The sequence below is a fragment of the Elgaria multicarinata genome, chromosome 2 (genome assembly GCF_023053635.1).
Source record: "Elgaria multicarinata webbii isolate HBS135686 ecotype San Diego chromosome 2, rElgMul1.1.pri, whole genome shotgun sequence".
NCBI classification, from domain to species: Eukaryota; Metazoa; Chordata; class Lepidosauria; order Squamata; family Anguidae; genus Elgaria; species Elgaria multicarinata.
Genome location: NC_086172.1, coordinates 174787161 through 174813008, shown reverse-complemented (window position 1 = coordinate 174813008; position 25848 = coordinate 174787161). Strand labels below are relative to the sequence as shown.

The following is a 25848-nucleotide window of genomic DNA, read 5'->3' as shown; positions in this document are numbered from 1 at the left end:
ATCCTTGGGTAAGATCCCACGTTAGTCCTACTTAGAGTAGTCCCATTGAAATGAATGAGACTTAAATTAGGCTTTATTATCAAGCCTCATTCATTTCAGTGAGTGTAGATCTGTTTGGTGTAGATCTGGCCGTGGGCGTGTTTATTAGGAAGGAAGCTACTATCCTTGGGTAAGATCCCACGTTAGTCCTACTTAGAGTAGTCCCATTGAAATGAATAAGACAAATTAGGCTTTATTATTAAGCCTCATTCATTTCAGTGAGTGTAGATCTGTTTGGTGTAGATCTGGCCGTGGGCGTGTTTACTAGGAAGGAAGCTACTATCCTTGGGTAAGATCCCACGTTAGTCCTACTTAGAGTAGTCCCATTGAAATGAATGAGACTTAAATTAGGCTTTATTATTAAGCCTCATTCATTTTAGTGAGTGTAGATCTGTTTGGTGTAGATCTGGCCGTGGGCGTGTTTATTAGGAAGGAAGCTACTATCCTTGGGTAAGATCCCACGTTAGTCCTACTTAGAGTAGTCCCATTGAAATGAATGAGACTTAAGTTAGGTCTGATTATCAAGCCCCATCCATTTCAGTGGGTGTAGATCTGGCCCCTGGCGTGTTGGGTAAGATCCCACATTAGTCCTACTTCGAGTAGACCCATTGAAATGAATGAGACTTAAGTTAGGCCTAATTACCAAGCCCCATTCATTTCAGTGGGTGTACTCTAGGACTAGCAGTGAGTCCAGCGGGGGCTTACTCTCAAAGGTGCGTAATAGTCACGCTGCGATCTTCAGGCCAGGTAGCTCGGATCATCAGCCGCATCGAGCCTCGTTTTGTTAGGGAGAAGCAGCAAGGACGGAGCAACGGACCTCACCCCCGTTTCGTCCCACCACCAGGCTCCCCTCCCTGCTGAGCCCCACACTGCGCCCCGCTTGTGGCTTTGGCGAAAGCAAGCGAGCACGCTGCAGCTGATGCCGTAGAGGAAAAAGGGGAGGAAAAAGAGGGAGAGAGAAAGAAAGAGAAAGCGGGAGGGAGGCGGCGCTGGGCTTCTTGGGAAACGTAGTCCTTTCGGGAGAGCGCTTTTGCCCCGGCGCCAGGGCTGGGACTGCATCTCCCATCGGCGCTGCGGTGTGGATGATGGGCGGGGGGGGTGAATCGGAGAGGCTTTATCAGCGCCTGCCTCGCTGACGTCGGCCCAGACTCGCTTGCCCGTCCTATCAGGCCAAAAGGGGATGATGTCACCTGCGGGCTTGTAAGGCAGGCGAGGAGGCTGGTTGGCTCGAGCGGTTGCTGCTGCTGGCGGCGGCAGAGAGCCTGGGCGCTTGGGCGGCTGTTGGAAGCAGCGGGGGAAGCTGGCGGCGGCGGCTCTTCCAGGATGCGCGGGGGCTGCAGGTAAGGCTCGCCCGCCATCCCCGTGTACCCCCCCCCCCCAATTCATTGGCAGCGGCGAAAGCCGGGGCTTGGCTGGCGTCTCCCCGACCGGCGTTGCAGTGCGATTGTTTTCCGCACAATGTGGGAGGAAGCGAAGTTACCTTCCTCGTTGGGGTGGGGAGGGGAGGGGAGGGGAGGGGGGATAGGTAAACGTCCGGCACGCTTCGGGGATTTTTGTTTTGGAGGGTGGGGTGTCCCCGTGGGGGGAGCTGCGCCTTGATGGACGGGGGGGGGGGAGGAATGCGAGGTTTTCGGGGTGCGACTGGTGTGTGTGTTGGGGGGAGTGTTCAAGGGGGCCGGGGCTTGGCTTTCAAAGAGAGAAGGGGGGGGACTTTTCAACTCCTCTCCTTGCAGCGGGGAAGGTGGGATCTCTCTGTGTATGCGTTGGATTCTCTCCACTGGAGCGGGGCGGGGGGGGGGACAGCCAGGACGCCCCGATCTCCCCCCTTCTCTCTCCCCCGTCTACCTTCCCCCCCCCCACCCCATCGGCATTGTGTGGCTTCCCCGATGCAATTTGCGCGAGGAGCGAGCGGCGGGGCTGGGGTGGGTTTTGGTTTTTTTGCTAACAAAAGGGGCAGATGCGGAGAGAGGCAGGCAAGGGAGCACCCCCCACCGCCGCGCGTCCCGGCTTCCTCCCTTTCATTTCGGCTGCAGCCTTTCTGTGTTTTGAATGAGATCGGGGCGAGGGGGGGGGGGAATGTGTGTGTGTGTTGCGGGGCGGGGGGGAGAAGAGATCGCCTTGAAACCCCAGATCGGCCCCTGTACCAATCTCCCCTTTTGAGAGGGGAGGGAGAAATGTTCTCGGCGCCCCCACCCACCTACCCCATTCCAAGGTGCCCAGAGAGAAACCAGAGTTTTCACTCAGCCGGCTTGATGGGAAGGCGCTTAAACAGCCAGCCAAAGGAGGCGTGTGCAAGTCAGTAGTGGGCGAGCGATACCGCAATGACACCCGTGTGTGTGCGCGCACACGCACACGCCGGGACCTTCTCCAGGATCCTGACACCTTTGCCTCTCTGTTCGGATGAAGCTGCCTACTCGCAGCAGGGATTGCGATCCCGTATCGCCTTGGCAAAGAATGCAGACGCTCCCTTAATATTGAAATGCAAATATGTGGAAGCTGCAGGAGCCGATTCCAGTGGGATTTTTTTGCGGGGTGGGGGGACCCGGTTTGCAAGGCGGAGCTGGCGCCTTTAAATGCACATTTCAGCACAGTCCAAGAAAGGAGATGAGCACACCACACACCCCGAGATTTATATGGATGATATATGCATGCACGTTCTCTCTTTGTAACCCCCCCCCCAAAAAAACGGCTGTACGTTTGCAGGACAGAAGTGTGGGATGCATCCTCTTTCTCTGTGTTTCAGTAAAGGACAGCAGAAGTTCAGGCTAATCTGCTATTTAAACCTGTTTTCTCCAGGGAAAAAAGACAGGCTAATCAGGTTTTTTCTCTGTGGAAGTTGCAGGAACTGCTGTTGCTTTTCCTGCCACCTGGTCTCCATCTTCCTCTTGTCTCTCTTTCCACCCCAAGGATTTGGGTGTGTGTGTGTGTGTTGGTACAACTAGGAGCACTTTTAATGTACCCCAGTATACATTTGGGTGGTCCTTCTCATTGGGTTTGTGACTGTATAATCGATTATGATGATGATGGGTCCTTCTTTGCTGTAAAGATTGATGGCAGGTATGTGATCTCCATCCAGGTGAAACTGGGATCTTCTTTGTGTTTATTTCTGTTTCATTTACTCTTTTGTGTGTGAGAGAGAGAATGAGAATGTCTGTTGCATCCTGTGTCTTTGCAGCAGTAATAAAATCTCATCCTAGTTGAGGATTTTTGAAGGAGAATGTGTCTGCAACAGGAGAGAGAATGGAGGGGAGGCGGCACTGGAAATCTAGTTGCTATGGTTACTCATGCTGTCGGAACTATTACTGGCTTCCCCCCCCCTTTTTCCCCTTCTTTTTTGCTAGTAGATCTGGATTTTCACCAGCACCACCCTTGCCTGGTAACTGGGCGGTTGTGGTTGCTAGTTGGTCTTATTTTCCAATCTCTTCAAAGATGGGAATCAGAGAAATTTGTCTGTGATGGATAATCTGTGGTCTTGGGGCAGCTGCGTTTTATTTCATCGGAGAAATTGGGCTAAGTAACCTTGCAGATCCGCTGAAGTGTGTTTGCTGTGTGTGGAGGGAGGAGAGATGGATACCTAGTAGGATAAAATTGGAGAAAAGCGGGGTGGGAGGGAGAAAAAGGGGTTGTTGAAGCTGACAGGTTTCTGAGCAGCGGGTGTGGGTGGGTTCCCCTTTTGCATTTGTGTAAGCCAAGAAGAAAGCTTTTCCGCCTTGGGTACCCATTCCGTTTTGGGTTGTCTCTGTGGAGGTGCGTGGGCAGGCATCAAACCCCATAATCCTGCAGGGTGTTTCCCTCTTCCCTCCTCTTTTTCCTTGCTGACTCCACTCCACGCTGACACACTTGCTCATCAGCACTTGTTGCAAGAGAAGGATTTCGTTTTTGTTTTTAAATAGCTTTGTTCTTGCACAAGACCTCAGATGTGGAGAGCCATCCGAGGCCTGGGTGGCGGCTGAGACTGTCGGAAGAAACTCCCGGAGATGAATTGTGAAAGGCAGGGGATTGGCATTCCTCAAATAGGTGCAGTGTGAACCTTACGTGGAGCGCTTTGTCATGTCCGCTGTTTTGGCATATCCTAAAACAAGGGCTGTACCGGCTGATTGTTTTGCTGTTTCTGCTGTCCAAGGGTCTTAAAATGGAGCTCTTAAAATGGACATAGGGCTGTGCCATAGCTCAGAGGTAGCGCACATGCTTTGTATACAGAATGTCCCAGGTGCAGTTCTTAGCATCTCCATTTCAAGGATCTCCAGTATCAGAGCTGGGGTTGGCCTTTGCCTGAGGCCTGTGGACGTCTGTGGCCAGTCTGAGTAGCCAGTGGTTCTCGACTTGGGGTACCCATATGTTGTTGGGCTACAAGTCTTATTGTCCTAACCCAACATGGCCAATAGCTGAGTGCTGGGAATTTAAATCTGGGGACCCAAATTTGGGAATCACTGGAGCCAATGGTCCTATGAATCTTGGTTTGCGTAGGGGCTATCTGAGACCCTCTGATCTTCTTTGAACCCTTTGCCGGCCTACTGCCCTATCAATCTTCTTCAAGGCAAGGTTTTTCTCCTTGGGGCAGTGGGTTGGGGTGGCAGCCAGTATAAGGTGGGGGATGGGACAATAATTAAGGGGAACTCCTAAAAATGTGAAACCTTGGCGGTGGTGGGGGGAGGAATGATTCTACTACCAATTCTTCCAAGAATCACTTGAAAAGGGAATTTTGGGTCTGAAATTTTCCATTCCCACCACTGCCGCCATTTTTTCTGAATAGGGCCTGCTTGAGTTGGGCTGTTCCCACCTAGATTATACTTGCAACAGTTTGAGCAGGCTGCTCACATAGTCGACGCCCCCTGTTTGCACCCTTGTGCCATCCCATCTCCAACTTGAGCTTCAGCGTACGCCAACATGCAAGGTGTGTGTGTCTATTAATCTGGAATAGATGTGCCGATGTATATCACTTGTCCAAGACGTTGCCAAGCAATAATATCCTTATCTTAGAAGATGAAGTGTGCAATATGTGTTCACAATCCTTATCTCTTTTATGTCCAATAAACCTGTGGATTACATAATGAGGACTCCCGCCTCTATGTGGGGAACCAAGTCCAAGACTGTTGAGTTCAAAGACACACTGGGAATTCAGCTTGGCCTATTGAGGCCAACTCGATTCTTGTTGTAGCAGCAGCCCGCCCTAAATAAATTTTCACTTCGATTATGCGATGCTGGTGTTTCTGCTGCTGAATTAAAACTTCCGTTTTAAGCCAGGGCGTTGAGGGCCCTGTAGAGACTCCCCTCTCCCACTGATTCTGTTGTTAATCATCATCATCATCATCATATTTATTTATTTATGTTACCCGCCTCTCCCTCTGGATCGAGGCGGGGTACAACACAAATAAAAACACCATAAAATACATAAAGCTAATTCAAACATTTAAAACCAGTCCATCATTAAAAGAAGCACACCATTTAAAAAAGGCATCTTAAAATCCAGCTGGGTAGGCCTGCCGGAAGAGATCAGTGTTTATGGCTTTCTTAAATTCTGGAAGACTGTTAAGTTGATAAATCTCTCCCGGCAAGCCATTCCACAAACTGGGAGCGGCAGAAGAAAAGGTCCTCTGGGTAACAGTTGTCAGCCTTGTTTTTGTTGGCTGGAGTAAATTTTTCCCGGAGGACCTGAGTGTGCGGGGCGGATTGTACGGGAGAAGGCGATCCCGCAGGTAGCGAGTGACCAGCCTCAGTGACCCTGTTCAGATTACACGCTCAGCCTGTGGTGAAGCATTTGGAACTAAACATTATGGCTTAGTGTGTTGTGTGAACCATTCCTAACCATAAACCCGGTTTAAGAATGCTTGTTAATCATTTGCTGCAAAAGGGTTAGCGGCTTAACCATGTCTTAGCGTGTTGTCTAAACGGGCCCAGTGGGAGCCACACAGGCTTGAAATATGTCAAGAAAATTGGGAGTTGTAGGCCAAAACATCTGGAGGACGCCTTAAAAGAATCACTGCTAGTCCAAGTTCGGAGCACTGGATGAAATGAACCAATAGTCTGATCCTAGATAGGGCAGATTCCTATGTAAGCATTACTTCCGTTCTGATTGGTGCCTGTTTTGTAAAGGAAAAGGCTCCGCTCTAGAAGTACTGATGTACTGATGTTTGGTGTGAAGGAGAAGGCCCTGTATGTGTAGTGCAATGACTTTGGAGCTGTTATTATTATTATTATTATTATTATTATTAATTTTAATAATAATAATAATAATATCCCACCTTTTTCCCAGTACTGGGACTCAAGGCGGTTTACAAGATTAAAACATGTACAATTAAAACATATAAATATAAATTACAAAAGTTAAAATAGAATTAAACCTACAGTAAAATTAAAAACATCTTAAATTTTTTAAAAACTGTAACAGGTTAAAAGGGGGGGGATCTGGGTTGCATCCTGACCTAGGTTGAGGTCTGTCCACATGGATCTTATGTAATGCTACCTTCATCATCTACGACCTCAATGCCAACACATCTTGTATTCTCCGTAGCCCAGGGATGGTCAGATTTCGTGGCCCAGGGATGGTCAGATTACTGAACAAGGCATGATGACATCTTAAGTCTCCACACCCCATTCCTTACTTTGGGGAGAATGGGTGTGCAACTCTACAAAGACCTTTTGATGTTCCCTTCCTGTTTCCCAAGACATTGCAAAGAGGTGCTGATGGGTGTGTTTGGAGTTGCGAGCCTGGCTGAATGTACATGGTGAAAAAAATGGGCCTTCCCAGGTCAGAGAGGGCCTGCCTGCCATGAACAGCAGTTAGTTGCCTCCAATTGCATATACAAATGGCAGCAATTGTCCAGTTCCCCTTTGGCTGTTTAACTCTTCCTTCTTGATTCAGAAAAGGGTCCCAAAAGGCTTGTGTGGGTGTGTAGACTGGCCTGTTAAAGCTGGAAGAAGAAGCCAATTGCTGGGGAACATGGGCAGAAGGTGGCTCTTTCACTCAGGTCCTGCTTGTGGATTTCCCCCCTGGGCAACTGGTTGTGTGAACAGAATTCTGGACTAGATGGACCCTTGGTCTGATCCAGCAGGGCTCCTCTTAAGTTCTACATTTGGAATACCGTGTACACTTCTGGTCATTGCACCTAAAAAGGATATTGTAGAGTTGGAGAAAGTATAGAAAAGGGCAAATACTAGGAGGGCCTGGAGCAACTCCCCTATGAGAGGAAAGGTTCCAACAGCTGGGATTGTTTAGCTTAGAAAAGAGGCGAGTGAGGGGAAACATGATAGATGTGTACGAAATTATGCATGGTTTGGAGAAAGTGGACAGGGAGACATTTTTCTCCCCAATAATATTAGAATCCAATGGAGTCATCCCATGAAGCTGGTTGGTGGGAGATTCAGGACTCATAGAAGGATGTTCTTTTTCACACAGCACATAGTTAAATTGTAGAGCTCACTCTACCACAAGACGTAGTGATGGCCACCAATTTGGATGGCTTTTGAAAGGGGGTTGGAGAAATTCATGGAGGTGAAGGCTATCAATGGCTACTAGCCCCGAGGGTTGTGTGCTATCCTCAGTATCAGAGACAGTATTCCTCTCCAGTTACTGGGGAACACAAGGAAGAGGGTGCTGTTGCACTCATATACCACAATAAATAATTTTAATAATAAAATTTATATAGTGCTTTGTTACAAAGCACTGTACATTAAATAAAAGAGGTCGGCAGTTCACAACTTGTAGGTTCCTCACTGGACGCTGGTTGATCACTGTGTGAACGGAATCAGGCCCTTGGTCTGATTCAGCATGGCTCTTACATCCTTATGGTCCTGTGCCAGCACCTCTGGGGTAGGAAAGTAGGAGAATTTTGTTTGCACTTGCAAAACGGTTGATTTGCATCCGAAACATTTTCAACCCCTAACATGAGCGCAAGCAGGAGAAAGTGTTCCTTGAAAAGGTTCGCAAATTCTTGAACGTGCACTTGTGTTCACAAACGGCAAATTTCACAGAAAAAGCAAACTGCGCAGTTTCAATAATAATAATAATAATAATAATAATAATAATAATAATAATAATGTCCTGTTTGTGGGTTTACTGTGGGCAGCTGGTTGGCCACTGTGTGAACAGAATGAACCTTTGGTCTGATGAAGATGATGACGATGATAATAATAAATTTATTTCGTACCCACCTCTCCATTTTGATCGAGGTTGGGGGCAACAGTAAACGTTAAAATACATAAAACTGAATTAAAACATAATATACATTGTTAAAACATCCTAAGAGCATCTTAAAATTCCACTGGATAGGCCTGCAGGAAGAGATCAGTCTTGATAGCTTTCTTGAATGCTAGTAGACTGTTAAGTTGATGAGTCTCCTCCGGCAGGCCGTTCCAGAGTCTGGGAGCAGCAGAAGAGAAGGCCCTCTGGGTAACAGTTGTTAATCTAGTTTTTGCTAGCTGAAGTAGATTTTTCCCAGAGGCCTAAGTGTGCGGGGTGGATTGTACAGGAGAAGGCGATCCCGCAGGTAGCCTGGACCCAAACCATGTAGGGCTTTAAAGGTAATAACCAACACTTTATACTTCGCTCAGAAACTAATTGGCAGCCAGTGAAGAGATCTTAAAACTGGCGTAATGTGGTCACCCCTAGGTGTGCCGGTGACCAGCCTGGCTGCCGTATTTTGAACTAGTTGAAGTTTCCGGACTAGGCACAACGGTAGCCCTATGTAGAGTGCATTGCAGAAGTCAAGCGCACAACCGTCTTTAGGTCTTCCAACTCTAGGAAGGGGCGCAGCTGGCGTATCAGCCGAAGCTGATAGTACGGCTCTTCTTGTGTTCTTATGTTCTTCTGCTATCAAATGAAAATTGCTCAAGTGAAAATTTGTTGTACTTATCAGGCATTAATTGAATAACCCACCCCAGGTTTTTGATCGGATATTGGTTTCAGAGAATGCAGTGTGTGTAGATAAGAGAGAGAGTAAATTAATGAATATGCTCATATATTCCTGATTACTTTGAAGGGGAAGGCTGGCTGGACCAGATTCCTTCCTTAGCTCTGATGCTCTCTCCCCTGCCCCCAAAATATTACAGGTCCCCATTTATTTATTTATTTTATTTATTTATTTATTACATTTCTATACCGCCCAATAGCTGAAGCTCTCTGGGCGGTTCACAAAAATTAAAACCACAGTAAAACACCCAACAGTTTAAAACACAATTACGAAATACAGTATAAAAAGCGCAACCAGGATAAAACCACACAGCAAAGTTGATATAGGATTAAAATACAGAGTTAAAACAGTAAAATTTAAATTTAAGTTAAAATTAAGTGTTAAAATACTGAGTGAATAAAAAGGTCTTCAGCTGGCGACGAAAGCAGTACAGTGTAGGCGCCAAGCGGACCTCTCTGGGGAGCTCGTTCCACAACCGGGGTGCCACAGCGGAGAAAGCCCTCCTCCTAGTAGCCACCTGCCTCACTTCCTTTGGCAGGGGCTCATGGAGAAGGCCCCCTGTAGATGATCTTAAGGTCCGGGTAGGTACATATGGGAGGAGGCGTTCCTTCAGATAACCTGGCCCCAAACCGTTTGTATACAAGACACAGTGTATGCCAGTGGTGTTGAGTGGCATAGTCATAACATAAAACCCCATTAAAAAAGCAAAATACTGTCATGCATTGGAGTTCTATCATTGATAAACCCATTCTTCTGCTCCATTCACCACTCTGGATTTCTCATTTCTCTCTTCTCCCTCAGCCCCACCCCCCAACCTGCTCTGAAACAACATTTTTTCATGACAGCCGTAGCTCATTGGGAGGGCACGTGCAGAAGGTCCTGGGTTCGATTCCAACCATGTCCAGGTAGGGCTGGAAAAACTCTTGCCTGAAACCCTGGAGAGCCGCTGCTGCCAGCCAGTGTGGACGATACTGAGCTAGATGGACCAAGGGTCCAACTCAGTATAAGACGGCTTCCCATGTTCCTAGAAGACCAGCTGCTATCTTCATTTTGCCCTGCAGCTGTGTTGGACTGCAGGTCCCATTATTCCCAGATAGGATTGGAATTATGGGGGTAGCAGTCCAGCCCAGATGGAAATTCACCAGGATGGTAAAGATTAGATTAGTTGATTGATAAGAATCCACCCTAAAGCATCCCTGACAGATGGTTGTCCAGCTGCCTCTTGAAGGCCTCTAGTGTGGGAGAGCCCACAACCTCCCTAGGTAACTGGTTCCATTGTCATACTGTTCTGATGTTCAGGAAGTTTTTCCTGATGTCCAGACAGGATCTGGCTTCCTGTAACTTGAGCCCATGATTCCATGTCCTGCACTCTGGGATGATTGAGAAGAGATCCTGGCCCTCCTCTGTGTGACAACCTTTTAAGCATTTGAAGAGTACTATCATGTCTCCCCTCAGTCTTCTCGTCCCAAGCCTAAACATGCCCAGTTCTTTCAGTCTCTCTTCACAGGGCTTTGTTTCCAGACCCCTGATCATCCTGGTTGCCCTCCTCTGAACCCCCTCCAGCTTATCTGCATCCTTCTGGAAGTGTGGTGCCCAGAACTGGATGCAATACTCAAGATGAGGCCTAACCAGGGCTGAATAGAGAGGAAGCAGTACCTCGTGTGATTTGGAAGTTATACTTTTATTAATGCAGCCCAAAATAGCATTTCCTTTTTTTGCTACCACATCACACTGTTGGCTCATATTCAGCTTGTGATCTAAATCTGAAGCAAGCCTCCTTTCTGTGCACCCCTCTGCAGCATCTCTAGCTATCAGAGTGTGGCTAGTAGAGCTGGTTGTTCCTCAGCTTTGCTTGAGAGGAGCTCATAAGTGTTGATCTAACAACACTGCTTGTTTCTCCCTCCATCCCACCCCATTCCGTGGTGTCTTGGTTACTAATTCTGCGATCTGTATGAAGAAAGACTCTGTAGCTGGAGGCAGGGGTGGGAACCAGTCATTTGAGAGAAACACAGGGTGGTTATTGTTTATGGAGCTTAGTGTAAATCTGCAAAGCTGGTCTTTGCTCCCTGAAGAAATGCTAATTTGAGTTTTGGTGGCTGTTGTGTAGAGTTGCGTCCAAGGTGGGCAAGTTGTTTTGCACAGACAAGGAACTGCAGACATTTCTTCCATAGATTCAGATATAGACCAGCCATCTTTAATCTGATGCCTCCAGTTGTTTTGGACTACAACTCCCATCACCCCCTTTCTGGCTGGGAGATGATGGGAGTTGTAGTATGGAAAATTTTCAAGGTTGGGGAAGGCTCGCATAAGGTCAGTGTTTTGTCTGTCCCCAGTATCCTCCATGGATAATCTGAGGATTGGCTAAAAATGAAAAGAAAAAAGGCATGAGATCTTGAAAGGTTCTATAAAAAGAGAGGAGGGAACCAACCCGAGATACCAAGAAAGGACGAGACCATGAGAAAGAAGCAGCTGGAAAAGCCTAAATGCAGCTAGGATAAAGGACGTGCAATTTTTTGCAACTCTTATTTTCTTTCAATGTCTTTTGTATCATTCAGCTCTATTGACAAAATACTTTTACTTGAAATTTGGTTGTTTTAATATTCTAGTAAACTGTTGTGTTAACCCTAAAATGTCTGGAGTGTCACTCACCCCACGTCTACGGCCTAAATCCCACGTTATCGGGAAGAGGAAGATAAAAGGTGGGACTCTTGAGGCAAAAGATCCATAAGAAGTTGCTCAGGGGGTCCAAGTCATAGCAGGAACCCTGACAGGCTATAAGAAAAGATCTTGCAGGTAGTCCTAGAGATGCATCTTTATTCAAAACCCTGCAGCTAGCAAAAAGGCCTAACATGACCTTCCCCTGGTCATCTGCCTTTTGGGAAGGGTGGAGAATTGCTGACCTTGACATCCGTGCTTGGCAAAGCTGTATCTCCTTCCCTCGGTCGTATTGTGACACCGATGGTTGCTCAAGTGTGAGTTTGGGCAGATTAGGCTTGTTGGCATGATGGCGCTTGCATGGAGGCGTTCTCCACAACAGAAAAAATGTCCCTCTCTCTTAGATGTCTTACAGAGGTAGCGCTCGAGCATCTTCCTTCAGTGTGGTGCAGGAGCCGTGCTTGGTTGGTCTGGCCCTTAGTGGCCAGAGATAAGCAGGAAGCAAGCTATACTAGCTTAGATTTTGACCAGAAATATGTTATCTAGTCTGCATCTTGGGATATATTAAATGGAAGCAAGAGAAATAGGCTCTGCTTAAAAGCAAAGCCCTATTGGTGGTGTTGACAGTGCATGAGAAAGTGATCCAAATCATAGCTTCCAAATCACGTGAGGTACTGGTTCCTCTCTATTCGGCCCTGATTAGGCCTCATCTAGAGTATTGCGTCCAGTTCTGGGCTCCACAATTCAAGAAGGATGCAGATAAGCTGGAGGGGGTTCAGAGGAGGGCAACCAGGATGATCAGGGGTCTGGAAACAAAGCCCTATGAAGAGAGACTGAAAGAACTAGGCATGTTTAGCCTGGAGAAGAGAAGATTAAGGGGAGACAGGATAGCACTCTTCAAATACTTCAAAGGTTGTCACACAGAGGAGGGCCGGGATCTCTTCTCGATCCTCCCAGAGTGCAGGACACGGAATAACGGGCTCAAGATAAAGGAAGCCAGATTCCAGCTGGACATCAGGAAAAACTTCCTGACTGTTAGAGCAGTACGACAATGGAATCTGTTACTTAGGGAGGTTGTGGGCTCTCCCACACTAGAGGCATTTAAGAGGCAGCTGGACAACCATCTGTCAGGGATGCTTTAGGGTGGATTCCTGCATTGAGCAGGGGGTTGGACTCGATGGCCTTGTAGGCCCCTTCCAACTCTGCGATTCTATGATTCTACGATCTACCGTGGGTCTGTGAGTAGGGTTACTTTGCTTCAATTCCAAACGCAAAATCATTTGCAGTCTTTCAAGGACTATTGTCTACAGTAGGGGAATCCCTCCAGATGTTTTTGGGCTGTAACTTCCATTATCCCCAGCCAGCATGATCATGGATGATGGGAGTTGTTGTCCAACAACTTCTGGAAGTCAACTGTTTTCTCACCCACTGGGCTTATAGAGTTTGGAACTGGGATGGCTTAAGTATGGGTTGCAGCACCGGTGGGTTGTTGAAAGGAAGATATGAGGTTGTGTTGTGTATTTATTGGTTCGGACTCTTAAAGATCGTAAGATAACTCTTGCTGGATCAGACCAGCAACCAATCTAGTTCAGTGTCTAATGGTTAAACTCTTAAGCATTGGAGCTGTTCACACAACACACTAACCTACTTTCAGTGGTTGAGTGTGGGTTGTTGTTGAACTGTGGGTTGTTCATTGAACTGTGGATTAATGTGTTGTCTGAACTCAGGACATTTCCTGCAGGGTGCCTTGTTAACCATGCAGCCTGGCATGTTAACCACCCTGAACAACCCAACAACAAACCATGGATTGTTTTCCTGTAGAAAATGTCCTGGGTTCAGACAACACGTTAACCCACAGTTCAACAATGAACAGCCCACGGGTCAGTAACAACCCATACTTAACCACTGACTGTGGGTTCGCATGTTGTGTGAACCCAACCATGGTGTCCTTGAGCCCTCTGACCATCTTTTCCAAGTGGTGGATGACCTTATCTATTTATCTTTGAGGATGGCCTTATCTATGTATCTTCCATCTTTCTGCCAGAAATGGTGCTCAAGGAGAACTTGACACTCTCATCAATACAGATCCATTGGAGGTGTCCAGAGCACCTCCTGGGTGGGCAATATGGGGTCCAGTTTGGCTGATGCAGCCTGAGATTATGGGGGAAGTGGTTTTTTTTGGAGGGGGCAGATACAGCTGATTATTGACCACCATTTTCTCTGCATGTTGATGATTGCACTGCAGGCATAAGTGGTGTTGAGGTCTCTGATGCAGTGGTGTGCAGGCACCGCTCTGGCGCTCTTCCTGCAGCTGCACTCCCCGTGTGTTGTGCAAGCCCCCTTCCCAAGACATGTTCTCATGCTCCTCTCCCCGCGCTTAGTGTAGTGTTGGCCCCCGGAGAGCGAGCACCTGGTGGCAGAATGGTAAGGAAGAAGCCTGACATGTGCACAACATCTTTCTGGGTCAGGTCCAGCGCATGCAGGTGTGCAGCCGTCATTCCCTTCTTTACAAGGGATGCTCTTGGAGTCTTCTCTTCGGCTGGCATCCAAGATCGGAGGCTGCCTTTGAACCGGCACATGGCGCCTCTTGACGTGTTTTTGGCGTCTGCGCAGGAGTTATGGCATCTTCTCCTCCTCGAAAATGAGGTAACCATTCTCTTTTGGAGAGCAGTGAGGTTCATCTGCGGAGGGAGGGGAGGGGGGGCGATTGGGGAGCTGACTTCCCTTCAAGGATCAAATTAATCAGTTCGGCAAGGACTAAAAATAACCCTTCAGTGCCGTGGCTCCTCACAGAAGTGGAAGCAAACCTGCTTTTCATGTTCTCTGTGCCCACACTATTTTCAGACATAGAATCATAGAATAGCAGAGTTGGAAGGGGCCTACAAGGCCATTGAGTCCAACCCCCTGCTCAGTGCAGGAATCCACCCTAAAGCATCCCTGACAGATGCTTGTCCAGCTGCCTCTTGAAGGCCTCTAGTGTGGGAGAGCCCACAACCTCCCTAGGTAACTGGTTCCATTGTCATACTGCTTTAACACTCAGGAAGTTTTTCCTGATGTCCAGCTGGAATCTGGCTTCCTTTAACTTGAGCCCGTTATTCCGTGTCCTGCACTCTGGGAGGATTGAGAAGAGATCCTGGCCCTCCTCTGTGTGACAACCTTTTAAGTATTTGAAGAGTGCTACCATGTCTCCCCTCAATCGTCTCTTCTCCAGGCAGAGTTAAACTATGGAATTCGCTACCACAAGGTGTGGTGATGGCCACCCATTTGGGTGGCTCTAAAAGGGGGTTGGATAAATTCCTGCAGGAGAAGGCTGTCAGTGGCTACTAGACCCTGATGGCTATGTGCTACTTCCAGTGACAGAGGCAGTAAGCTTGCGTACACTACTGGGGAACATGGGCAGCAGGGTGCTGTTGTGCCCGTGTCCTGCTTGTGGGTCCCTGGTTGGCCCCTGTGTGAACAGAGTGCTGGACTAGATGGACCCTCAGTCTGTTCCAGCATGGCTCTTCTTATATGTTGTTTTCTCATTTGTGTGTGTGCATATGTGAACAGTTCTCTCAAAGAAGGGAAATGGTGTGGTTGTTTCAGGGGGGTTGTTCGGGGGGAATCTCTAAAAACCCACTGCTCCTGGAACCACACATGCTGCAGAATTGGCTTCGATGCTTTATTCATCAGTGCACCTTATCGTTAAGGAGTAACGCCTGCTTTTGGTAAGCTAGGGTTTTCCGCGGTGCAGCATGGGTCAACGTGATGGCTGGAATCACGCTCTCAAATTTGCACTATGTCCTCTGTGACCTGTTATATGTGCTGAAGGTGTCATCGCTGGCTATGAAGAGCCCTGGCTATGGGAGCGGTATATAAGTTTAATAAATAAATATCGTGGAAATACTGTGACCTCATGCAGTTCTCTCGGGTGGCTGGAAACCACGCTCTCTCCCCACTGCTGTGTGTTGACCTTCAGAAGACACTGCTCCAAATACCTTTAAACTCTTCTCTGCCCTAGAACCATTAAAGAGCTTAAATTTCCCATTCCAGATTGTCAGCGGCCCTGGATGTGAATGGTAGCAGTAACCTAAGGAATGCAAAAGAAGAGAGGGGAAACTCAACCAGAGAGCTCCCTTCTCAGTTCAAGAAATGCACTTTTGTATATTAACTGAAGCAAGGGGAAAGGGGTGCTTTGCTTTCACATTTTAGTCACAAGCCAGTGTGGTGTAGTGGTTAGAGTGTTGGACTGGGACTGGGTGACTTTGGGCCAGTCGCTGACTCTCTGCCTAACCTACCTCACAGGGTTGTGGTGAGGATAATATGGAGGGGAAAAAGGCTATGTAAGATGCTGTGGGCTCCTTGCAAGGGGTGGGGGGAAAGGCAGGATATAAATATAATAATAAATAACCGAAGCAACTTCAAAAGCATGGAAAACAGGCCCTAGTTAATTAGGGGCTCTTGACTTTTCTCCATTTCTTCTTGGCATAAAGGACTCTGCCAGCCAGTCTTTCCCAACCGGGCACACTAGGTGTGTTGGACTGCAACCCCCATCATTCCCATCCAGCATCTGGAGGGAGGCGGGTTGAGGAAGGCCAGTGGAGGCTAACGGCTCCGATGTCAGTGGGGCAGTGAATCCGCTCCAGGTTTCAGTCAGAACTGCTCAGAACTCTAAAGGAGCTCTCCAAGGCAGACCTTGGCGAGCTCGTTTAGAGTTCTGGCTGAAACCCGGAGCGGATTCACCACCCCACTGACCTCGGAGCCGCCCCTGGAGAAGGTTGCTGTCTGCTGTCAGCAATAACAGGTCTCTTGCATCGCTCATGTACGTCGCTGCCTCATGTACGGTATGCCCTGGGAGACGTAGGCAGAGCTCTGAACATACTGCAGGCACAGCGGGCGTGTGGCTGGAATACCTTGGGAGTCCCCGTCTCATCTCGTACAAGCCCTGTTTCCAGGAAACCCATCGCTCTGCTAGTGCGTACACAGGCCCCAAGCAGATGATTGGCTAGAGGCACTGACTGTTGCTGTTTTGGTCCCAGAAACCTACTTTGCATCTCGTAAGTAGGTTATGTTTACGTTTGCTTTGTTGCTTGCTTTTCTCCTGGCCTCTCACTTTCTCTCCCCCCCCCCCCCCAATCTGCTGAGTAGTTTCAGCTGCTGGAGGTGTTAAAGAGATTCAGGGGAAAGCTTTCTGCCTGGGTTGTTTACCCACTGCTTCAGAGCCATCTCCTGCAGTCTCAGGTTCCTGTAACTACCAACCCTTCCTGGAGTTGGCTAGGAATTCATAGCCTCTGCACAAAGCCTCTGGGTTTTCTCCCCTTCCCACCCATCCATCCCCCCCCCCCCCCGGCTTTTCCAAACTGGTTCTCCGTCTTGTCTTATTCCTATAACCAGGAGAAAGTCAAGAGCTATCTAAGAGTTCTCAGAAGCCGGCTCACTCTCTGCTCTGGAGATCTGGCTAACACATTTTGAAAACTGTCCTCACGGTCTTATGGGCTAGAACCTTGATTTTTGAAAATCAAACGAACGCTGAGCTTCTTGGGGACGCTGTATCCTGCACCCAATCCCGTACTCTGAAATCGTACAACCTCCTTCTTTTCCTCCTTGTAAATCCTCCTTCCTTTTCCTCCTCCTTCCAACAACCGCCTTCTTTTCCTCCTTGTAAATCCTCCTTCCTTTTTCTCCTCCTTCCAACAACCGCCTTCTTTTCCTCCTTGTAAATCCACCCACTTAAGAACATAAGAGGAGCCCTGCTGGATCAGACCGAGTCCAGCACTCTGTTCACACAGTGGCCAACCAGTTGTCAGCCAGGGACCCACAAAGCAGGACATGGTGCAACAGCACCCTCCCACCCATGTTCCCCAGCAACTGGTGCATACAGGCTTCCTGGCTCCAATACTGCAGGTAGCACTTGGCAGATATATTCTCAAGAGGAGATCATGGGTATCCAACAGGTGCTTCCAGCCCATCTAGCTGAACTCTCATCTCTTGGCTGACCTGCTTAGAACTCCATGAGAAGTGCCATCAACATGGTAGAACAGCAACCCACTCCCATCTGTTTCCAGGAAACAGGTTCGGGCCCGATTCAAGTGCTGGTATTAACATTTAAAGCCCTAAACAGCTTGGGGCCAGGCTATCTGAAGGAACGCCTCCTCCCATATGCACCTGCCTGGACCCTAAGGTCATCCTCAGGGGTCCTTCTCCGCGAGCCCCTGCCAAAGGAAGTGAGGCAGGTGGCTACCAGGAGGAGGGCCTTCTCTGCTGTGGCACCCCAGCTGTGGAATGAGCTCCCTAAGGAGGTTCGCTTGGCACCTACATTATATGCTTTTAGACGCCAGGTGAAGGCCTTTTTATTCTCCCAGCATTTTAACAGTCTATAAATAAATGTTAACTGGTGTTTTAAATTTGTAATTTTGCATTGCTGCTGTTTTTATCTGGTTGAGCTTTTATATTATATTTTATATTATGGTTTTATACTGTTGTTTTATACTTTGAATGTTTTTAATTTTTGTGAACCGCCCAGAGAGCTCCGGATATTGGGCGGTATAAAAATGTAATAAATAAGTAAAATAAATCTGTGCCCCTGGGATGTAACCATGGCATGGGTAAATACATCTGGAGTAGAGGTATTGATTATTGATTATTTATTTTATTTTATTTTATTTCATTTTATTTCATTTCTATACCGCCCAATAGCCGAAGCTCTCTGGGCGGTTCACAAAAAGAAGGCTCTCAATCTTCTTTTTAAAGAAGGCTCTCAGTTAAAAACACCAAATGCACCAAAATGATCTTGTGGCTGGAGCAACTCTCCTATGAGGAAAGGTTACAACACCTTAGAGATGTACAAAATTATGCATGGTGCGAAGAAAGTGGGTAGGGAGACCTCTCTCTCTCTCTCTCTCTCTCTCTCTCTCTCACACACACACACACACAAAATACTAGAACCCAATGGGGGTCATCCCATGGAGTTGATTGGTGGGAGAGTGAGGACAGAGAAAAGCAGAACTTCTTCACCCAGCGCATAGTTTAACTATGGAATGGTCTCACAAGATAACCTTCAGTTTTGGATGGGTTTAAAAAGGGGGTTAGATAAATTCCTGGAGGAGAAGGCTATCAATGGCAGCTAATGCAATTGGCTGTGTGTTACCTGCAGGATCAGAGGCAATACACCTGTGTATACCAGATGCTGGAGAACATGGGTGGGAGGGTGCTGTTGCACTCATGACCTGCTTGTGGGCTTCCCACGGGCAGTTGCTTGCCCATTGTGTGAACAGAATGCTGGGCTAGGTGGACCTTTGGTCTGATCCACCAGGGCTGCTCTTATGTGCTTGTGTTCTCTAGGACTCCAGGCACAAGGTGATGGCAATGAGTGCTGCTAGATTCAAAATGCTACCCCTCAACACATGTTCCCTGGGCGGCTTGCGAAACAGGAACTAAAATACAAGATAAAAAAAATACAAATCATTTATTAATGATTTGGACAAGGAGGTGCAGGGAACGCTCATCAAATTTGCAGATGACACAAAATTGGGTGGGATAGCCTGGAAGACAGAAACAAACTTCAAAGTGGTCTTGATAGGCTGGAGTGCTGGACTGAAAACAACAGAATGAAATTTAATAGGGATAAATGCCAAGTTCTGCATTTAGGAAATAGAAACCAAAGGCAGAGTTACAAGATGGGGGATACTTGGCTCAGCAATGCTACAAATGTGAAGGATCTTGGAATTGTTGTAGATCGCAAGCTGAATAGGAGCCAACAGTGCGATATGGCTTCAAGAAAGGCAAATGCTATTTGGGGCTGCATTAACAGAAGTATAGCTTCCAAATCATGTGAGGTACTGGTTCCTCTCTATTCGGCCCTGGTTAGGCCCCATCTACAGTATAGCGTCCAGTTCTGGGCACCACAATTCAAGAAGGATGCAGACAAGCTGGAGCGTGTTCAGAGGAGGGCAACCAGGGGTCTGGAAACAAAGCCCTATGAAGAGAGACTGAAAGAACTGGGCATGTTTAGCCTGGAGAAGAGAAGGTTGAGGGGAGACATGACAGCACTCTTCAAATACTTAAAAGGTTGTCCCACAGAGGAGGGCCAGGATCTCTTCTTGATCATCCCAGAGTGCAGGACACGGAATAATGGGCTCAAGTTAAAGGAAGCCAGATTCCAGCTGGACATCAGGAAAAACTTCCTGACTGTTAGAGCAGTACGACAATGGAATCAGTTACCTAGGGAGGTTGTGGGCTCTCCCACACTAGAGGCCTTCAAGAGGCAGCTGGACAAGCATCTGTCAGGGATGCTTTAGGGTGGATTCCTGCATTGAGCAGGGGGTTGGACTCGATGGCCTTGTAGGCCCCTTCCAACTCTACTATTCTATGATTCTAAGATCGTGGTTTTAAAAGATCAAACAATAAAATGCAGCCTAACAACCCCACTTCGCCTTGTTGGAGAACAACACAATTCCATCTATTAGCATCTCAATTCACAAAATAAAACTCAGCTCACACAGTGAGAACACCAGTTTTGTTTCTTTAATATGTTAGTTGTATAAAAAGCCTTGATGAATAATAAGGCCTTCAGCTGGTGCTGAAAAGGCCATAAAGGCTGTGGGCCTGTTCAGACGACACACTAAGCCATGGTTAGGTTGCTAACCCTTTTGCAGCAGATGGTTAGTGAGCATGGCTGGGGAACGCTGGGAATTGTAGTCCGATACAATGGGTTGTTGAAGGCTGCTTTAGAACCTCACCATTGAAAAGAACAAAAGGAAGGGGAGAAACCAAAGAACTCTGCATTCTGTCCCTTCTTTGAGAATTTCTTAAAAGTAACTTTTGGGCCTTATCTTATATAACGACACGGAGAGCGAAAATAAACTGCACAAAAATTCTAAAAATCTCTGTTGCTACAGTCGTTCTTGGGCTCGTTCCTGCTCCTCCTTGGAGAAGAAAGAACATGCTCTCTGCTTAGCCTTGCAAAACCCTGGATGAACGAGCTGCAGGGTGTTTTATAAGTGATGATTTTGCCATATACTCCTGGGTTTCTGCCTTAATTTCCAAAATTTAGCATGCAATATTGCCAATGGTACAGACCAGGTCTTGCCACGGATTCTTTCTGGTAACTGAACCTGATTAAACTAGAGCAATTAAGTGTGCCGCATTTGGGAGGGATCATTGTATTTATGCTGAAGACTTGCATGGATTAGCTTCTGTAGCTCTCTAAGTGATATTAGTTAACTTCACAGTTCTTTTTCCCTTTTTCTAAATCTGTTTCCTATCAACCCTGTTTCAGCCCAGTCCCGCTAGCACGATATTACGGGTGCTGGTTTGAGTTTGCATGTGGGAAAGGCAGCTTCAAAACTCTTGCTCAGCCTTGGGGTCCAAAGCTAGAGTGACCCTATGGAAAGGAGGACAGAGCTCCTGTATCTTTAACAGTTGCAGAGAAAAGAGAATCTCAGCAGGTGTCATTTATATGCATGCAGCACCTGGTGAAATTCCCTGTTCCATCACAACAGTTAAAGCTGCAGGAGCCTTGCCCTCTTTTCTATCTGGTCAAGAGGGCAGGGCTCCTGCAGCTTTAATTGTTGGGATGAAGAGGGAATTTCACCAGGTGCTGCATGCAAATAACACCTGCTGAAATTCCCTTTTATTTACAACTGTTAAAATACAGGAGCCCTGCCCTCCTTTCCATAGGGTCACCCTACCAAAGCTAGGTTCGAGGAGAGTTGTGTAGCTGTCATCCTAACCATTGCCCTAGAGCGTCTTCCTTCCTTCCCTCCCTCTCTGGTAACAACCGCAAACTGTGTGGTGCGACTCTTCCTCTTCCAAGTTTTCCTGCCACTGCAAATGGCAGCCAATAGTAAAGAGCAGGGCAACATGACATCCAACTCTCACAACCTCTAGTTTTGGCCTGGGTGGCTTTAGCCAAATCTTGCAAACATTAGCTTGGTTAATATTAACCACCATAGGCACAGCAGTTAAAGGGCAAATAAAAAGGGCTTTGGAAAGACATCTGACCTGATGCCTGGCAAGCCTCTATGATGAGAGAGGGTAAGTTCAAAAGTTGGGGAGCCACCACTGAGAAGGCCCTTTTACAGGTCGCCACCCACTGAAATTAGGAAGGCAGGAGAAGCTGAAGAAAGGCCGCTGAAGAATATCTTAATAATAGGGCACTCCGTAAGTACTCTATATATGCAGGAAAGAGTTAGGGTATACAGTTGCTTGATGTAGGACAGTATTTATTTTATTTATTTATTTTATTTATTGCATTTTTATACTGCCCAATAGCCAAAGCTCTCTGGGTGGTTTACAAAAATTAAAACCCTGGAAACCATTCAAAATATAAAACAAACAGTATAAAACCATAATGTAAAATACAATATAAAAACATTGATTTATCAATATATAAAATCGAGCAACAATGCAGAATTTAATACAGATTTAAAACACAAATTCAAAACATCAAAGTTAAAAGCAAGTGGCTAGACTGTTAAAATGCTGAGAAAATAAAGAGGTCTTCACCTGGCGTCAAAATCAGTATAGCGTAGGTGCCAGGCGAACCTCCTTAGGGAGCTCATTCCACAGCCGAGGTGCCACAGCAGAGAAGGCCTTCCTCCAGGTAACCCCCTCACTTCCTTTGGCAGGGGCTCACGGAGAAGGACCCCCTGAGGATGACCTTAGAGTCCGGGGAGGTACATATGGGAGGAGGCGTTCCTTCAGAAAGTCTGGCCCCATTAAAGACATTAAAGTACTCCACTTCTGTCTGGAGCGTGGCTTGTATCTTTTGCGTTCTATGGAGTGGGGATCTCTGCATACAGAAGACCAGAGATAAAAACAAATATCTTAGGAATTCCTAAGATGATATTTATCTTCAGCGAAGATGCTGTCTTTGCCAATCTGTACGACTGTGAGTTGAAGCATCCCCCCCCCCCCCCGCCGAGAAGGGGGCGGGTTGAGAGAATGTCAGGATTAACGAAAATGCTTGTAAAACAAAACAAATACCGACCTTATGTTCTCTCCTCCACCCTATGTTCTCTTTCCCTTGTATTCCTTGATTGCCAGGCAGGGAGATAACGTGGGAGTCGGTCTGTTCTTTAGCAGCCAGTGTTGCAAGATGAACTCCATGCTGTCTTGTTCCACTAGCAAAAGGGACAAGCTTCACCGGCCATAGTTCTTTGACTTCCATGGCTAGTGGTGTGTATTTTTCTCTCCTTTCCTCTTCCTTTTCAGTAACATTTTTGTCATTCAGTATTGCTATGTCGACGAGGTACTTGTGTTTTTCTTTTTTGTCTATGACCGTTTTGTCTGGTCGGTTGCAAGGTATTGTTTTGTCAGTATGAATTGCTCTGTCCCAGTATATTTTATGATCTCTATTTTCCAAGATTGTTTGGGGTGAGTGTGTATAGTATGGTGTAAGTTGTTTGATAAGTTGAATTTGACGGCCAGTTGTGGGTGAATTATTTTTGCAGCTGTATTGTTCCTATTATTATTATTATTATTATTATTATTATTATTATTATTATTATTATTATTTCCAACCGTATATCACAAGGATCTCAGGGCGGCTTACAGATAAAACCATACATATGAAATAGAACAATAAATATACAATTCCAAAGCAAATTAAACCATTAATATGTTAAAACCAATATGAAATTTTAAAACAGTAAAATCCATTTAAAACAAGGCAGTGTGCAGGCTGATGGATTTAGCCATCAAAGGCTTTGTTAAAAAGCCATGTTTTAACCTGGTGCCGAAATGAAACCAGTGCCAGTCGGGCCTCCAGGGGTAGGGCATTCCACAGCCGGGGTGCCACCACAGAGAAAGCCCTCTCCCATGTCCCACCATAGCGTCTATCTTGCGTTGGTGCATTTCATGCAGCTTTCTGCAAAAGGCCCTTTTAAAATTGGATCGTGATCTGTACATGAACTTTCCGCAGGGCGATCCCAAGACGTTGTTAAGTGCACCCCGGGAGGGCCGAGAGTTTTCAAAGGTGCAGCTGTTACTCAAGCACTTTCTGCATGAGCTGGTCTTCTCCCCTCCACGTGCAAGAAGTGAAACTTCTTCCCCCTAATCGTGCGTGCTGACAGGCAAGTGGCTTCTTGCTGCTTATCTCCCCAAAGGAATGTGCTAGGCTGTGCAGAGCCCTGCACATTGGGCGATACATAAGGATCAACTGAGTCACGTCCTCTCCCTTTGCATGGTTTGAAGAGCTTGTGGCTGGTTCTCCGGGCCTAAAATATCTCCGAAGATCTATCTTCCTGCTTTGCAGGAGAGGAGAGAAGAGGGCACTTAAATCAAACAGACTCAGGATGTATGAATCAGCGAAACGCGAGCTGGTCAAAGCTCTTTGCATTCTACCCCAAAGAGTATTTCAACTCGTGTCCATATCTCATCGCCAATGTTGTGGTTTTCGTTTTGCGCAAACGTTCATGCGTATTTTAGTATGCCTTTCCGGAAATGTACGCATCAGTTCTGCACATTGCTTAAATGTGCATGTTTTTCTCCCATTAATTAAAGTGTGCTCGTGCGTATTTTCAAAGGTACACCTTTTTATGTACATTTCTGAAATCTGTACATTTTCCAAACATTTTTGGAAAATGTATTGTATTGCAATCTCAGAAACGTTCGGGCCCATGAAGTGCGAACTCAGTAAATTTAGGTCGGAAATGAACTGAAACTAATTTCTCCAAATCCAAATAATTTTATTACATTCGCAGACAGCAGATTAAAATAGCTACAATTAGAGCAATTATAAAAACAACCCAATTAAAAACAGGGGGACAAGAGTCACTGGCCAAAATTATAATGCCAGATTAGGTGTGCCTTTGTCTGCTCCAGCAAGGCACTCTGTATGTTGAGCAAGAGTGCGTACTTGCTTTGTAAATTAAAACAAAATCAATAGGTCCTGCATGTGAAATTTACTGAAAGAACAAGAACAGTCTCTGCAAGGCCAGGTGCCTAAAGTTGAATTCTGGCTCTGGAAAAGCTTCATTCTGTTGGCTGGGAATGTGAAAAATCTTTCCAACCTTCTCCATGCAATGCTGCCAGGCTTTCCCCCTAGAATTAAGGCACATGCTTGCTGGTTCCCTTAAAAAAAATGTTTGTTTGGATGCTTCATCTTGGCCCTGAATCTGTACTCTAAGCCAAGGAGCTGGGAAATCTTCCACACATCAATGATCCTGTTAAAATTATGTTCTTGGTATGTGTGTATATGAAGATTTGGGCTCTCAGCACCCTTCTTCCTCTCTGGAGATGCAGAAACAAAAAATAAACCACTCTTTTCGGGGGAACTGGATGGGACAGGGTTTGTTTATTTATTTTCACATCAAACACAGGTTGAATTCCTATTCCTGGGGATGAAATCTGTGCATCCAGGTTCAGGACTACACCCAGGTGTACACCCAGACTGCGTTCCCTGAACAGCCTTTTGACTAACTAGGAGCACCTATGTCTTGTCTGGATTATGCTTTGATTTGTTCACCTCCATTTTATATTATATTATGGTTTCTATATAATCTCCGTGTGGGTCCACACCTTTCTCTTCTTCGCTCATAGTTTCTGTTCAGGTGCAGAATGGGGCAAATAGGGAGATGCCAGCTTGACTGTATTGCTAGGTTACCTGGGGCCCTCTCTGCCCCACCACTGCAATGAAATCTTAACATTTGGCTCACGCTATGGCAGAAGTGACAGAGGGCCATCTCTCTACCTGGAGCTGCTCTCCAGGTAGAGAGTTTTCCCCAATTTCCTGCTTTTTCTGGGGATGGGTGGCATATCTGGTTGGCTGCTTAGGTCTTATATTGGAGGTTCTGTTGACAACACAAACAGATAAGTGGAAACAGATAAGTGTTGTAAACCGCCCAGAGAGCTTCGGCTGTGGGGCGGTATATAAATGTAATAAAATAAATAAACTTACAGATGTATAAGCAGCAACCCTATATGGATCCCCCTTTACCTGCACTCCATTCTTTGTGGGGTGCTTTCCTGTCAACAGCACACAGCCCCATCCTTCCCTAGGCCTGGGGTGCTGATAGTTTTTAAAACATCTCAGCAATTGGGATGTTCATAAACGTTCTATACATCTCCACAGCTGAGCCATTGGCAAGGGTGAGCTCACTTCCCTGTAGTGTAGCCAGGTCTCTTGCAGCCGATACTTAACAGAGGTTTCAAGTGCTGCAGCCCTGCATTTACATAGGCGTTATTCCCCCTTCCCCAAATAGCTGAATTTGGGTATAAGCTAGAAAAACCAGTACTCTGCAAAACATTTGTCCTGTTCTCTAAT

The 25848-nt window shown here is 46.7% G+C and overlaps 2 protein-coding genes across 3 annotated transcripts in view; both read left to right on the top strand.

Moving 5' to 3' along the window:
* JKAMP (JNK1/MAPK8 associated membrane protein) overlaps nucleotides 1–25848 on the top strand; it is a 405493-nt gene that overhangs the window by 126386 nt on the left and 253259 nt on the right. The gene's annotated exons all lie outside the window — the stretch shown is intronic.
* Nucleotides 1294–25848, top strand: part of DAAM1 (dishevelled associated activator of morphogenesis 1) — a 231023-nt gene continuing 206468 nt past the window's right edge. For both annotated transcript variants that reach the window (XM_063118186.1, XM_063118185.1), the window contains exon 1: nucleotides 1294–1379. The gene's annotated coding sequence lies outside the window, so the exon portion shown is untranslated. The remainder of the gene's footprint in view (nucleotides 1380–25848) is intronic.